This window comes from Benincasa hispida, unplaced genomic scaffold (assembly GCF_009727055.1).
Source record: "Benincasa hispida cultivar B227 unplaced genomic scaffold, ASM972705v1 Contig179, whole genome shotgun sequence".
In the NCBI taxonomy this organism is placed as follows: Eukaryota; Viridiplantae; Streptophyta; class Magnoliopsida; order Cucurbitales; family Cucurbitaceae; genus Benincasa; species Benincasa hispida.
This window is the reverse complement of record NW_024064356.1, coordinates 158,028-171,648: the sequence shown is the minus strand read 5'-3', so window position 1 is coordinate 171,648 and position 13,621 is coordinate 158,028. Positions and strand designations below refer to the sequence as shown.

The following is a 13,621-nucleotide window of genomic DNA, read 5'->3' as shown; positions in this document are numbered from 1 at the left end:
CGCATATGAGGTTGCCCAGCATATGTGCTTGAGGTTAATCCAAAGAAACCGAAACCACGTTTAAGGTTGTGCCTATTTGTAGGCTACCCCAAAGGTACACGAGGGGGTTACTTTTATGATCCTAAGGAAAACAAGGTGTTTGTGTCGACAAACGCTACCTTTCTTGAGGAGGATCATATGAGGGAGAACAGTCCACATAGTAAAATCGTGTTATGTGAACTTTCCAACGAAACTACTGAAGCTTCAACAAGAGTTGTTGAAGGGTCTGCTCCATCAACAAGAGTTGTTTATGGAAGTTCATCTGGCAAGTCAAATCCACCTCAAGAGTTGAGGGAACCTCAACGTAGTGGGAGGGTTGTGAACCCACCTATTTGCTATATGGGTTTCACTGAAATCCTAGCTATGGTAGTCGATGGCGAGGTTAAGGATCCATTATCTTATCAGAAGGCAATGGAGGATGTTAACCGGGATGAATGGATCAAAGCCATGGATCTGAGATGGAGTCTATGTACTTCAACTCAGTATAGGATCTTATAGATCAAAATGATGGGGTTAAACCTATAGGTTGTAAATGGATCTATAAGAGGAAACGGGATGCCAATGGGAAGGTGCAAACCTACAAGGCTAGACTTGTGGCAAAGGGTTATACCTAGGTAGAGGGAGTTGACTATGAGGAGACTTCTCATTTGTTGCCATGTTGAAGTCTATCCGCATCCTCTTGTCCATTGCTTCATATTATGATTATGAGATATGGCAAATGGATGTCAAGACTGTCTTTCTGAATGGTAATCTTGAGAAGACCATATATATGTTGCAGCCCGAGGGATTCATAGCCCAAGGTCAAGAACAAAAGGTTTGCAAACTGAATCGGTCCATTTATGAGCTAAAACAGGCATCTTGGTCTTGGAACATTAGGTTTAATACTGCAGTCAAATCTTATGGCTTTGACCAAAACGTTGATGAGTCTTGTGTCTACAAGAAAATCATCAACAATTCAGTAGTTTTCCTAGTGTTATATGTAGACGTTATCTTACTTATTGGGAATGATGTAGGTTTACTAACATCAGTTAAGAACTGGCCAGCGTCCCAATTCCAAATGAAAGATGTGGTAGAGGCTCAGTTTGTTCTTGGTATTCAGATCTTTTGGAATCGGAAGATCAAAGTGCTAGCGCTATCTTAGGCATTGTACATTGATAAGATGCTCGTAAGTACAGCTGGGCCAATTTACCGTTTTGCCCTTGTAGTTACACCTCACTCTTTTAGTACCACTGATCCCTCTAATGAACAATACAACATAGTCCAACTATGTTTGAACACCTCTCGAGCCATCAGAAGGTGTGTGGCGCCACATCATTCAAGCCTTGGAATCAATCCTTAAGGGAGCTATCTATCTACTTACCCCTATTTTGAGAAAGGAGTGAATTCCGTCTTGTGTAGCTGAGTTCTCAGCTCCCAAATCAGATGCATCCCCAAAGTGGTATGTTTGAGTTGGCGGCCTAGCCACTCGCACCCACGCAAATCAAAGAACCGTCCTCAATGGCTGGAGTTCCCAACTCACTCAGGATTGAGGTCATGTTACTTATGGTCATCCTAGTGAAGTGAAGTCTCTGTCATGAACGATGTTATATAACGAGATGTTAACACTTTGTGGTCAGGTCTTATACAAACTCTTTGTATAGGACGCCCTCGCTCGCATGTCCCCTACACGAATGATCAGGATCAGACCATCTTTGACAAGTCACAATACTTGTAACTATTCCACAAAGTGGGCCGCATCCGTAGCATTACCAGGATAAGGTTTCCTTCCTATATTACAGACCATTTTGGTTATCACATAAGACATGATCCACTTGTATGTCACCATATACATGCTTAAGTTACATAAAGACAACCAGGGATTTTAGTTTATTGGTTTGTGGTAAAGCAAATAAAACATCCAGATGAGTAAAATCAAGAAGTAAAGTAAATATCATATATTATACATCACAAGCATTCATACAAACTGTTTACAAACTACAGGACACAAGACTTTTGGGCATCAACCCCAACAAATACATCATGTAAAAACCCTGAAATAATTTATTAACATCTTTCTGAAACTCCACTACTCCACTGCCCGAACATGAGGGAGAGCCCTTTTGCTCAATCCCTACTAATCTTAGTTGAGAGAAATCCTTTTTTCTCGATCTCATCAATGTCGATAATATAGTCATACGTGCACATAGAGCTAGATTAGGTCTTGACCACCTTACCATACCTTCGGTGTCAAGGATCCCTAACATCATTGTAATCTGGGTATCTTACCATACCTTCGGTACCAACATTGGAGTAGGGTTTATACAAGGCACCAACATTTAAACATTTAAGAACATATACAAAATATGCATATTTGAAATAATCACACCTCATGGTTTCATATCAATGCATAGTGCTTTGTAAAACATGGAATATACTTGATTAACTTCATCATGCAATAAAATATGGCATAATATTACTGGAAAATACATGCTAAATCCTTAAATAACTTCATCATATAAAAACATGGATTATGAGATCAACATTCATTTTAAGGCATGTGTTGGAGACAATCATGATATAAAAACTTCATATGAAATGAATGTTGTGTTAGAAAACATTTATTAAAATTTTTCACTCACTGTCTTATCCAAGGGGTCGTACGCCTCTCTTATTTGCATTTGTCCTGAAAAGGCAAGGTCCCTTGGTCAGTATACTTAGCTCCCTTTTGAGCTTAGTGCATAACTTATCTTTACTGCATACTACTAGTCATTACATCCTAGCTAAGTTCAACACATTTAAACTATCCTTAACACATCAACTATCCTTGGCCATCTTACCTGATAACTTGGTGGATAATTAGAAATCTTTTCGCAAGATGCTTGGTTAAGCACTGAAAAACTTCTCAATCTATGCGATATAAATCCACTATGCGATGATTGCCTTCGTTGTGGGTTGGCTATGTTGTACGTGTTAACGCATAACATCACTGAGTCAGCTATTTGCTTGTTTTTCATATGCAGTTGTCTGCTTATTCATCCACAACATCATTCCAAATACAAGTTCCCAAATTTCCTAACTGTAATTCCTACATTTATTTAACTAAACTTCTTCCAAAGAAAATGCTCCTAAACATCTTAACTTTTGCCTACCTTAGAATTTGAGCATTATTTCCTCCAGAATCGATAAAAAATCCCTCAAATTCTCCTTTAGTTGGTCAAGAGTATAGGATTGTATCAACAACAACGGAAGCATAAGGATCATCTAAGCATTCAAATTCACTAATTTTGGCAAAATATAAAGCATGTTCTTGCAGAAAAACAAGTGAGTTTCAAGACATATCTCTTGTAGAACTTCTACAAAGCTCATTCTCTAACTGTTATCTTCTCCATATCTTGTTGAAGACCACCTCAAGATCTTCCCCACTATTCTCTTGGTGCTCTAGATTGAGTTGTGGGACTCAAAACAAGTTTGAATCAAGGGATGAAGGAGAAAAGCTCACTGCAACAACCTTGTTGAAGAACTCTTTCTTCAACCCGAATTTTCTCTAAAATTCTCTATTGATTGCATCCTCGTTTTTCACTCCAAAATTCAAACAAATTCTAATTAGAAAATTGTAACTAAATCCAAAATCAAGTTTTAGCAAAAAGTAATAATGTACCCATAACCATTATTTATTTGCAACAATATTTTAGTGAGTCAGACCGTGGGACAGTAGATACTCCTTCACTAAAACAAACAATTTTGACCAAACACTATCCCCGGAATAGCTCTTATTCCTATTGTTGTTTAGTTATCATTTTCGATCAAGATCTTTACTAACAACTTAGTAATTCTTGTAAGTGTGACCCACCATTTTCAGATCTTATAGAATGGTATGAACTTGCCTCCAAAATGGAAGACAATATCCAAGATGGAACTATAAAACCCTATTCATTTTACTGAAGTCTGGTTCTGAATTCTATTTTACAACCCTTCGTGTGGATAGTCGTCGCTAAACGATTAGCAAATGGCCGCTTAAGGCAAACCAGCAGGCGCAACATAGGAATCTCATGGTTCAGACTAATGGAGGAGACCATAGGATATATTGACACATATCCTTCACCCACTTACTATGAACTACTTCCTCCGTTTACCTTGATATTGACTCATACAAAACACTTTCCGTAGGGAGGTCACTTCCAGGGTGACACAAAGCATCATATGAATCTCATAGTGTAAACTATATAGAGATGTAGCAGTTGAAATCTATTTATCGTATAATAGACTTATATTTGAACAACTTCCTCTTATTCATTGAAATCTAGATTTAAGCTAAAAATTACTCTCAGCAGGGAGGTCACTCACAGGGTGACACGAAGTACTGCTTAAATCTGGATTGTGAACTCTTAGAGACGTGAGAGCTAAAAATAATGTATCGTATATGTTATTAATCTCCCACTGAAGTTTTCTAATAATTCTATCATATAGAAGATATTAAACTGCCACTAAAGTGTTCTATTTTGGCTAGATTTATACTTAGGCTCTTTTCGGCTAATAAAACAACCCTAAATCAATGTGGTTTATCCAAGTATAACTCTTATAATTGGATTTTAACCTACGATGTCTAGGTAATAAACTATTTTATTACCTCATATCACTCACGTATGCTCATAAAACCGGTTACCAACGCTCAATTATTCGGCCATAATCCCCAGGTAGGAGGTGTTTTGTAACCCGTCAACTTAAATACCCCAAGCCTTAGACAGGATTATATACTGGTTGAGTTATTCTATGTTTTATAAGTTTTAACAATTAAAACAGGTGATCAACCTATGTGAGCATGCAACCGTTGTTTATGAATTTTAAATGTCTAACCCAATTTTATAACAACTTATAAAACTTTAGACATGCTATTTATCCATAACTTACATGAGGCATTCAACATTTAATATAACATTTATATTAAATACAAGAAACCCTAACATGCATACTATATATTATAACAATTATAACATACTTTCAATGTATGTAACATGCTTCCTATGGTGAGATTTTAAATCTAAATGGCATACTATATGCACATACAAGATTATAACATACATCAAATGGATAAATAATTAAATACAGACTGATATGGTTTTAGTTTTGGCAAAAACAAGCAAATAGAATGTAACACACCGAATTTTCACTTTTTTTTATATATAATTTCAAATTTTGTTATTGGAGGGCATTTTTGGAATTTTGGATTTAAAGCATAAGTGCGGGAATTTAAGTGTTGATGTGAAAATTATTCAATTTTGAAATTCAATTTGAAAATTAATGGCAGGAATTAATTTTCTTTTAAAAAAGAAAGAAAATATATAGTATAAAGTGAATTAAGGAAATGATTTAAATGTCTTCCATTTTAGATATTGTCTTCCATTAAGTAAAAAATAATAATAACCAGGCTTCAAAGCTCAAAAGGGATGATTTAAATGATTTAAATGATTTAAAGAAAGAAAAATAATAATATTATTTCCTTTTTACTTATTATTATTATTATTTTTTAAATAAAAAGAAACTCATCCCTTTCAGTTATTATTATTATTATTATTATTTTAAAATAACAGATCTGTCGAGCTATGCGCTGATCTTCCTTCACTGTTCACCGTATCGTTGCCGAGCCAGTCGCCTGTTAGTTTCGTCTGAGCCACTCTTCTCCAACAAGCCGACGCCGTTGGATCTCTTCAGCCCAGACCACTCACCACCCTCGGACGTCTTCGGCTCCTTCTCGTTGGATTTTGTTTTGATTTCGCCGGAATCCTTGATTTTGGGTAAGGTTTTGGTGATTTCTTGAATTTGTTTTTGTTACCTATTGGGTATGAGTTTAAATTATTTGTTTTATGATAATTTTGGAGGATGGTTTTGGGTATTTTATGAAGATTTTGGAGTCAAAGCTTGGAAGTGACAGTTGATCAAGTTTGCTTTGGGTTCTAGTTCACACTCTTTACTTTATCATCAATTGCTTGTTTGTAGAATAATGTATTTAGATTTAATTCTGAGGTAAGTAATCTTACTACTGGAATCGCTTTTGTGTTGATAAATCTATGATTTATGTTGAGGGGTGTAAGAATAGTTACAAGGATAATTTTGATTGTTTTGAGATTGAATGAAATCTTTGGAAAAGATATATGAGCATGTGATAATATGTCTGAAGCATGTTAATGTATGAGCATGATTTAGAATTTTATGAGATATATGAAAAGGATGATTGAGCATGACCCTAACTTATGAGTTAAGCGGCACTATTATTGGAATGTCTTAAAGTTAGGCAAAAGTTGAAACTTTTGTTGATGTAACGTGCATGAAAGTGATGTACTAGAGTGGGTCCATTAATAGTAGATTAATTACGTATGTTGAGGTTAATTAATATGACCTTGATCAGGAGATTTTAGAGGATTCATAATCATGTGAACGTTATATGTAATATGAAGTTAAATGCAATATATTTTCCTTTCCAGACTATGTGATTGCATGAAAGTGATGCATGTCCAAGGGCACTAGTACATGAAAGAGATGTACTAGAGCTGGTGTGTATGAAAGTGATACATACCTAGAGTGTACTAGTGTGTACTAAGAGGTGCACACTCAGTGGGTTATGTGTATACGAAAGAGGTGTATACATAACCATGTGTACGAAAGAGGTACATATCCCTACATTTATAGAGAGGATCTGGGGTGTACGAAAAAGGTACATACTCAGTGGGTTATGTGTATACGAAAGAGGTGTATACATAACCATGTGTACGAAAGAGGTACATATCCCTACATTTATAGAGAGATCTGGGGTGTACGAAAAAGGTACATACTCAGTGGGTTATGTGTATACGAAAGAGGCATATACTTAACCAGGTGTATGAAAGAGGTACACATTCAGTGGGTTATGTATATACAAAAGAGGTGTATACTTAACCAGGTGTACGAAAGAGGTACAAGAGGTACACATTCGGTGGGTTATGTGTATACGTAACCATGTGTATGAAAGAGGTACACATTAAGTGGGTTATGTGTACACGAAAGAGGTGTATACGTAACCATGTGTACGAAAGAGGCACACATTAAGTGGGTTATGTGTATACGAAAGAGGTATATACGTAACCATGTGTACGAAAGAGGTACACATTAAGTGAGTTATGTGTATACGAAAGAGGTGTATGCATAATCATGCGTACATAAGAGATTGTGTTTCCTTCAGGATTAACTATAGGTTGTGGGTCCTACGGGACTTACTAGAGGTAGTGGGCATATTTAGCTACAGTAGGATAGAAATCAGTTTTTCATGTATGTATGAGTCCCAGGAGGACTAGGACAGTTTATATGTTCCACCAGAGGTTGACATCTAGAGGACATAGATGCTTAACCTGACCCTAGTAGTGAGGTTACTTATTGAGTATTTTTATGCTCACCCAGAGTAGGGACGCATTGGCGAGTGACAAGCGGAATCCGTGATCGAGCCACTGGGACCAGTTTTATGCTTCTGCTCATGATGTTTAGATTTCTTTAATGTTTTTTTCCCACTTTCAGTCTTCATGTTTGAAACTTACTGATTAGTATTCGTTTCCAAACTTTTATGGTTTTCTAGACTCATTAAATTTCTAATTATGATTTATGGGTATCCTGTTATTTGGCTTTTATTTAGTTTTAATGAAAATATTTTATTTGACTTTATTTATTTAGCATTTATTTCGCTATGAAAATGTATCATTTTAAATTCTATACATGCATGTATATAGTAACGACCTAGCTCGAGTCCTAGGGAGTCGGGTCGTTAGATAGAAACCTAACTATTACAAATCAGCTTCAAAATTGCCTTTGAACCGTTCGAACTGCTCCAAACCGAACCCAAGTAGCTTGAACCAGACTCGAACCGTCTGAACCGGACCAACCAAGAACCATTCGAAGCTGAACCAGACTAGACCACAAGAGAACCGGTCGAACTAGCAGCCTTTGCTCATGTTCAACATCTCGCTATGTCTCATCGTTTAGCAATGACGACCATCATCTTGCATTTTTCCTTATCGTTTAGTAAATGTTTGATCGTTTAGTAAATGTAGTATTTTCCTTTTATCGCATAGTTACACGATCGCTTAGTGTCTACACAAACGCGCAGGTCTATCGTTTAACACTGACAATTTACTACATGATCGCTTAGCTCTATAAAGGTAAACGATCGCTTAATGCCATTGCATAGCATTCAACGCATCGCCCAGCTGTCGCACAAAGGTAAGCGATCACGTAGTGCTATCGCTTAGAAACTCAACGTATCGTTTAGCTTCCGATCAAAGATAAACAATCGTAGTAAGCAATCGCTCAGGGCTATCGTATAGCTCTTCATCGTATCACTTAGCTCCCACTGAAGCTACATGATCATGTAATGCCATCGTATAGCAATATAACACATAACACATCGCTTAACTCTAGCAGGTACACGATCGTCTAGCGCAGAATACCTCAACGATCAACACCCAAAGCTACACGATCGCTTAGCTTTTCTTCACATTGTCTAACGCATGAAGCTAAATGATCGTTTAGCTACTGAAGCTCAACAACGATAAGAACATATGCTAATTTTCTAGAACAACAACTCGACCTCTTCGCTTGTTTCTTCGATTTACAGCTTAATTTCAACTCTAATGACTCCAAATAAATTACAGACTCTTGGGAACACATTACAGCTCATCACGCAAGAGCCATTTACAAATTTAAATGAGAAATTAAAGAGAATTAAATAGCCAAATCTCAGAAAATCATATCAGTGCACCAGTTTCATATTTCTCATATAAAACACCCACAAAACCAAACTTAAACCGAATTTAATGTTTATTTGATACTTTGATACCAATTATAGGATTGTATCAACAATAGCGGAAGCACAAGAATCATCTAAGCATTCAAATTCACTAATTTTGGCAAAATATAAAACATGCTCTTGTAGAAAAACAAGTGAGTCTAAAGACATACCTTTTGGAACTTCTTCAAAGCTCATTCTCCAACTGTTATCTTCTCCATATCTTGTTGCAGACCACCTCAAAATCTTCTCCACTATTCTCTTGGTGCTCTAGATTGAGTTGTGGGACTCAAAACAAGTTTGAATTAAGGGATGAAGAAAAAAAGCTCATTGCAACAACCTTGTTGAAGAACCCTTTCTTCAACCCGAATTTTCTCTAAAATTCTCTATGGATTGCATTCTCGTTTTTCACTTCAATCTCTTTACTATATTGCAGATCAACATGCAAAGGAGTGAGTTGCATGAGTTGCAGCTCATAATTGAAGAAGACAAAGCCAAGAAGATGCATTATGTGTGAGCTACTTCAAAGATGGATAATGGAAAATCTTCTTTTTCCATTTTGTGTTTTTCTCTTTTCCAATTTTATCATTTTGATTTTAAAAAATAAAAATTTTAATTAATTTCATAAATTAGTTATTAAATAAAACTTAATTAATTTAATATCAAATATTAAATTAATTTTAAAACACATATCCATATTTATATATTAAATCATATCTAAATATATATATATATATATATATATTCCTATTTCGTTTAATTAATTATTAAATTAAACATGTAATTATATCTCATATAATTACTAATTCTCTTAATTCTAATTTGAATATTTCAAATTAACTTATCACGTTATTCTAATGCTAGTCCATTACGAGCTAGTAGGGGGACCTTGCGGACCTACAGAGATTAATTGGCTAAACTCATTAGACCAAATTAATCCCAATTCGTTAACTAATGGGTCACTCCACTAAAGCCCATAGTTGCACTACCCTCACTGTAGATATATTATGTCCACATGATTTAACCATAATCAGTAAGTTGACTCTTCACAGATTGTTCGTAATAACGGCTGGGTCAAATATTTACTTTACCCCCGAGATTACGTCTTATTCCTTAAGTCCCTACTGATCCTCTAATGAACAACTGATTTGTGATCCAATCATTAAACCAGACTCTCTTAGTCCAGTGAGAGGATGAGGCCCCTTGTTCAAGACCTGGAATCAGTACTTGAGAGAACAACCTTTCTCCTATCCCTAAATCAAGTAGGCGTGAACTCTATCTTGCACCCTATGTCCCCAACTATCTATCCAATCTTACCCCTAAAATGGGAGTCTTATTGAGCCAACCCTCAATTATGCAAATCTAAGAGCAATCCCGAATAAACAAGAGTTTATAGTTAGCTCAGGATTAAGATCGAGTTACCTAAGTCATCTAGGTGAAATAGTCAGTCTTAAATATTAAATAACGTTATAAAGTAAAAGTGACTTATTTCTTGGTCCTGATCTTATGCAAACTCATTGCATAGGACGCCTCCACTCCTCATGTCATAACATATACGAATTAGGATCATAGCGTATGTAACACTTTACAACTCTTTATAACAACTACAGTGTAGGCCGCGTTCAATGGTGTTACTAGAATAAGGTAGCCAACCTCGTTCATGTACCATAGATAATTTAAACTATTTACTCGAACCTGATCCACTCTTATGTCTCCACATAAAGTTCAAATACTCATACAATAGTCGTGGGTCTTATTTTATTGGATTTAGACTTTCATACAATTTATGAAATCAATAATAAGTTTATTGATTATAGAAAATGTTTATCATTTTATAAACTGTGAGTTTTTAGGACATAAAACCCAACAAAGAGTTCTTCAACTTCCAAGGTTTTCATATGGCAACACTTCCTCACTTAGGCATTAGAAAATTTTTGGCTAAACGGTTTTCTTCTTGGTTAAGCCTCTTTATACTTGGGTTTGCATGAAGAGTTTGCTTAATTAATTGCCACTTGGCGAGCTTATCCCTTTATTAATGTTTGCAAGGCTATCACCTACCTTACTTATTTGTTAATTAAGATGAATTCCTTAGCTTAAGGTTGGTCGCATGGTCTTGCGACCATCTAAGAATTCTCCCTTTAATGCATGATCGTCTGTTGCATCCTTTGTCAACTTAGCCCTCAACAATGGTATACAAAGTTGGTTGCATAAACCCTACATACCACTTGCTATACTTAGCCACCTTGGGGATTTTTGATTGGTGCTTCCCCCCCCCCGGCCTCTTGTCAGGTCATTCAACCAAGTTGGCTGCATGGCGCCTACCAATTCCAATGCATAGAACCCTCTCCTTTCTAACTGTTAACTTGTTCCTACTTCACCTAAGAACCCAACGTTCCATACTTAACATATTTTCTTGCCCTTTTTTGGCTTACCATTAATAGACTTCTCCAACTCTCTACACGTCCACCGTGTTACAACCTGAACGCATATAGTCATAACACTTAGAAAATTTTCCTTCTCTTATATTTCAAACACATCATTCACTATACATAACTACTTTTTCATTGACATTAATTCACATCTTAACTCATAATTAAGGGGCCTTAAACTTGATTATCCAATAAAAAAAAAGTTCAGGGGTTTACACTAATTATACAACCTAATAGAGGATTTGTGATTCCAAAATAATAATAATAAAATCAATATCACCTCCCTATAAGTTTAATCTCCGTTGGATAACTATTTCGTTTTTAATTTTTTATTTTTAAAAATTTAGTTTATAGACCCTACTTTCACCTCCAAATTTCTTCATTTGTTACTTACTTTTTACCAATAGTTTAAAAAACCAAGTAAAATTTGGAAAAAAAAAACTTTTAAAAACTTGTTTTTGTTTTTGAATTTGGTTAAGAATTCAACTATTGTACTTAAGGAATATGCAAATTATTGTAAGAAATGAGGAGAAAATAGACTTAATTTTTTAAAACAAAAAAAAATGAAAGTTTTGTTTCGTAATCATTTTGCTTTTGAAAATTAAGTCTATGGACACTATTTTCACCTCTAAATTTATTCCTTTGTTATTTACTTTTTACCAATAGTTTTAAAAAATCCAACAAAATTTTCAAAACTAAAGAAAATAGCTTTCAAAATTTGTTTTTGTTTTATAAATTTGGCTAAGAATTCAATCGTTGTAAGATCTAAATCATGGTAAGAAATGTGGATGAAATATACTTAATTTTTTAAAAAATCAAATGTTTACCGAACTGTCTGAAATGATTAACCAGCGAGATCTTAATAATTGATACCATTGATTTAAATCTCTCTCATTTTGGGTGTTAGGGTTTACTAACCTTTGAATTCACTTGTCCTTTTTTATCCTTTCATAACTATTTTTTTTTTTCTTTATTTGGATGAACGTTTGCATTTTAGATTTTTCTAATTTAAAAATGATAGCGACCCTATTCAATATAATATGCTGTTTAGTCTGGCCGTTTGGTAAATTCCTTTTCCTATTTTACCCACTGGTAGACGAGGGACACACGTAACAACAACCGTATATCAATGCATGCTTTACTCAGTTGCTATACAAAGGCAATATCATTAAACCTCACTTTGGCCACAGATGTAATAAAACTATATATATTTGTGCTATTTTGTATAATTATGTAGCTTGTCCCTTAATTTAATCTCGCCATTTTAATTTCATATCACTATATGATTACTTTATTCCAACAACACTATTAAATATATACCCTTAAAAAAAACCAACACTATTAAATAAGAATATATTCTTATTTCTTTTAGTATAATAAATATGGCTAAATTTGAATCACAGGTTTCGTGGTCGCAAATTCTATACAGATTTATGCTCATTTTGACATATTAATCAATATTGGTTCTAACAAAGTGGTAAGATTTCAAACCTAACTCTTATGAATGGTTAGGGCTTGTTTGGTAGTCAATTTGAAAAGAAGTCCTGTTTGATTTGGTAACCATTTTATTTTCTATTTTTTGCTTTGTAAAAATTAAGCATATTTTCTCTCAATTTCTTACCATGAATTTCGTCTTTATTAAATGATAGAGTTAGATTCTTAGTCAAATTTCAAAAACAAAAAATAGATTTTTAAAAACTACTATTTTGAGATTTCAAAACTTGGCCTGATTGTTAAAGATATTGGTAGAAATTAGATGACAAGGTAAGAAATTTATGGACGAAAGAGATGTTTATAGGCTTAATTTTAAAAAACCAAATGGTTATACGGGATATAAAAGATTCAATAAACCAAATTTTGTTATGTCTAATAATATATTTATCATAAAACTAGCTAGGCTTAGTTATCCAATAAATACTAAATTGAATATAAATTATTGTATTAATTAATTTATGAACATGTATTATGTTAATCAATTTGTATAATTATTATTTTACAATAAAATATATCAGTCTAACAAATATGAACTAAGTTTAAAACTTAAATAATATATGTGTTTTAAAATTTCAAATTTAAATCTAAACACACTGAAAATATAACAAAATAGAAAAGTTTCCATAAAATGCATTTGTCAAACACACTCAACAAAATGAATCATAAAATAAAAAATAAAAAATTGCCTACCGAACTTGCCCTTGCAAATGTAAGGATCATTTTAAGCTATCCTCATTTTTTTTTTTTTTTTTGCTAGTGACAAACAAATGATTTTAAATTAGCTACATGAAGTACATATTTCATCTTTGAAAAATATTTATGTGCATCTCATACTCCACCTATTTTTGTATATTTCATCAAATTGTAAATATCT

At 34.2% G+C, this 13,621-nt stretch overlaps 1 long non-coding RNA gene across 1 annotated transcript; it reads left to right on the top strand.

Moving 5' to 3' along the window:
- Positions 1–5,608: 5,608 nt before the first annotated feature.
- On the top strand, positions 5,609–6,151 carry LOC120069018. Its single transcript, XR_005479422.1, has 2 exons — positions 5,609–5,810; positions 5,919–6,151. It is a non-coding gene; the product is annotated as an uncharacterized LOC120069018 (long non-coding RNA).
- The last annotated feature ends 7,470 nt before the right edge of the window (positions 6,152–13,621 follow it).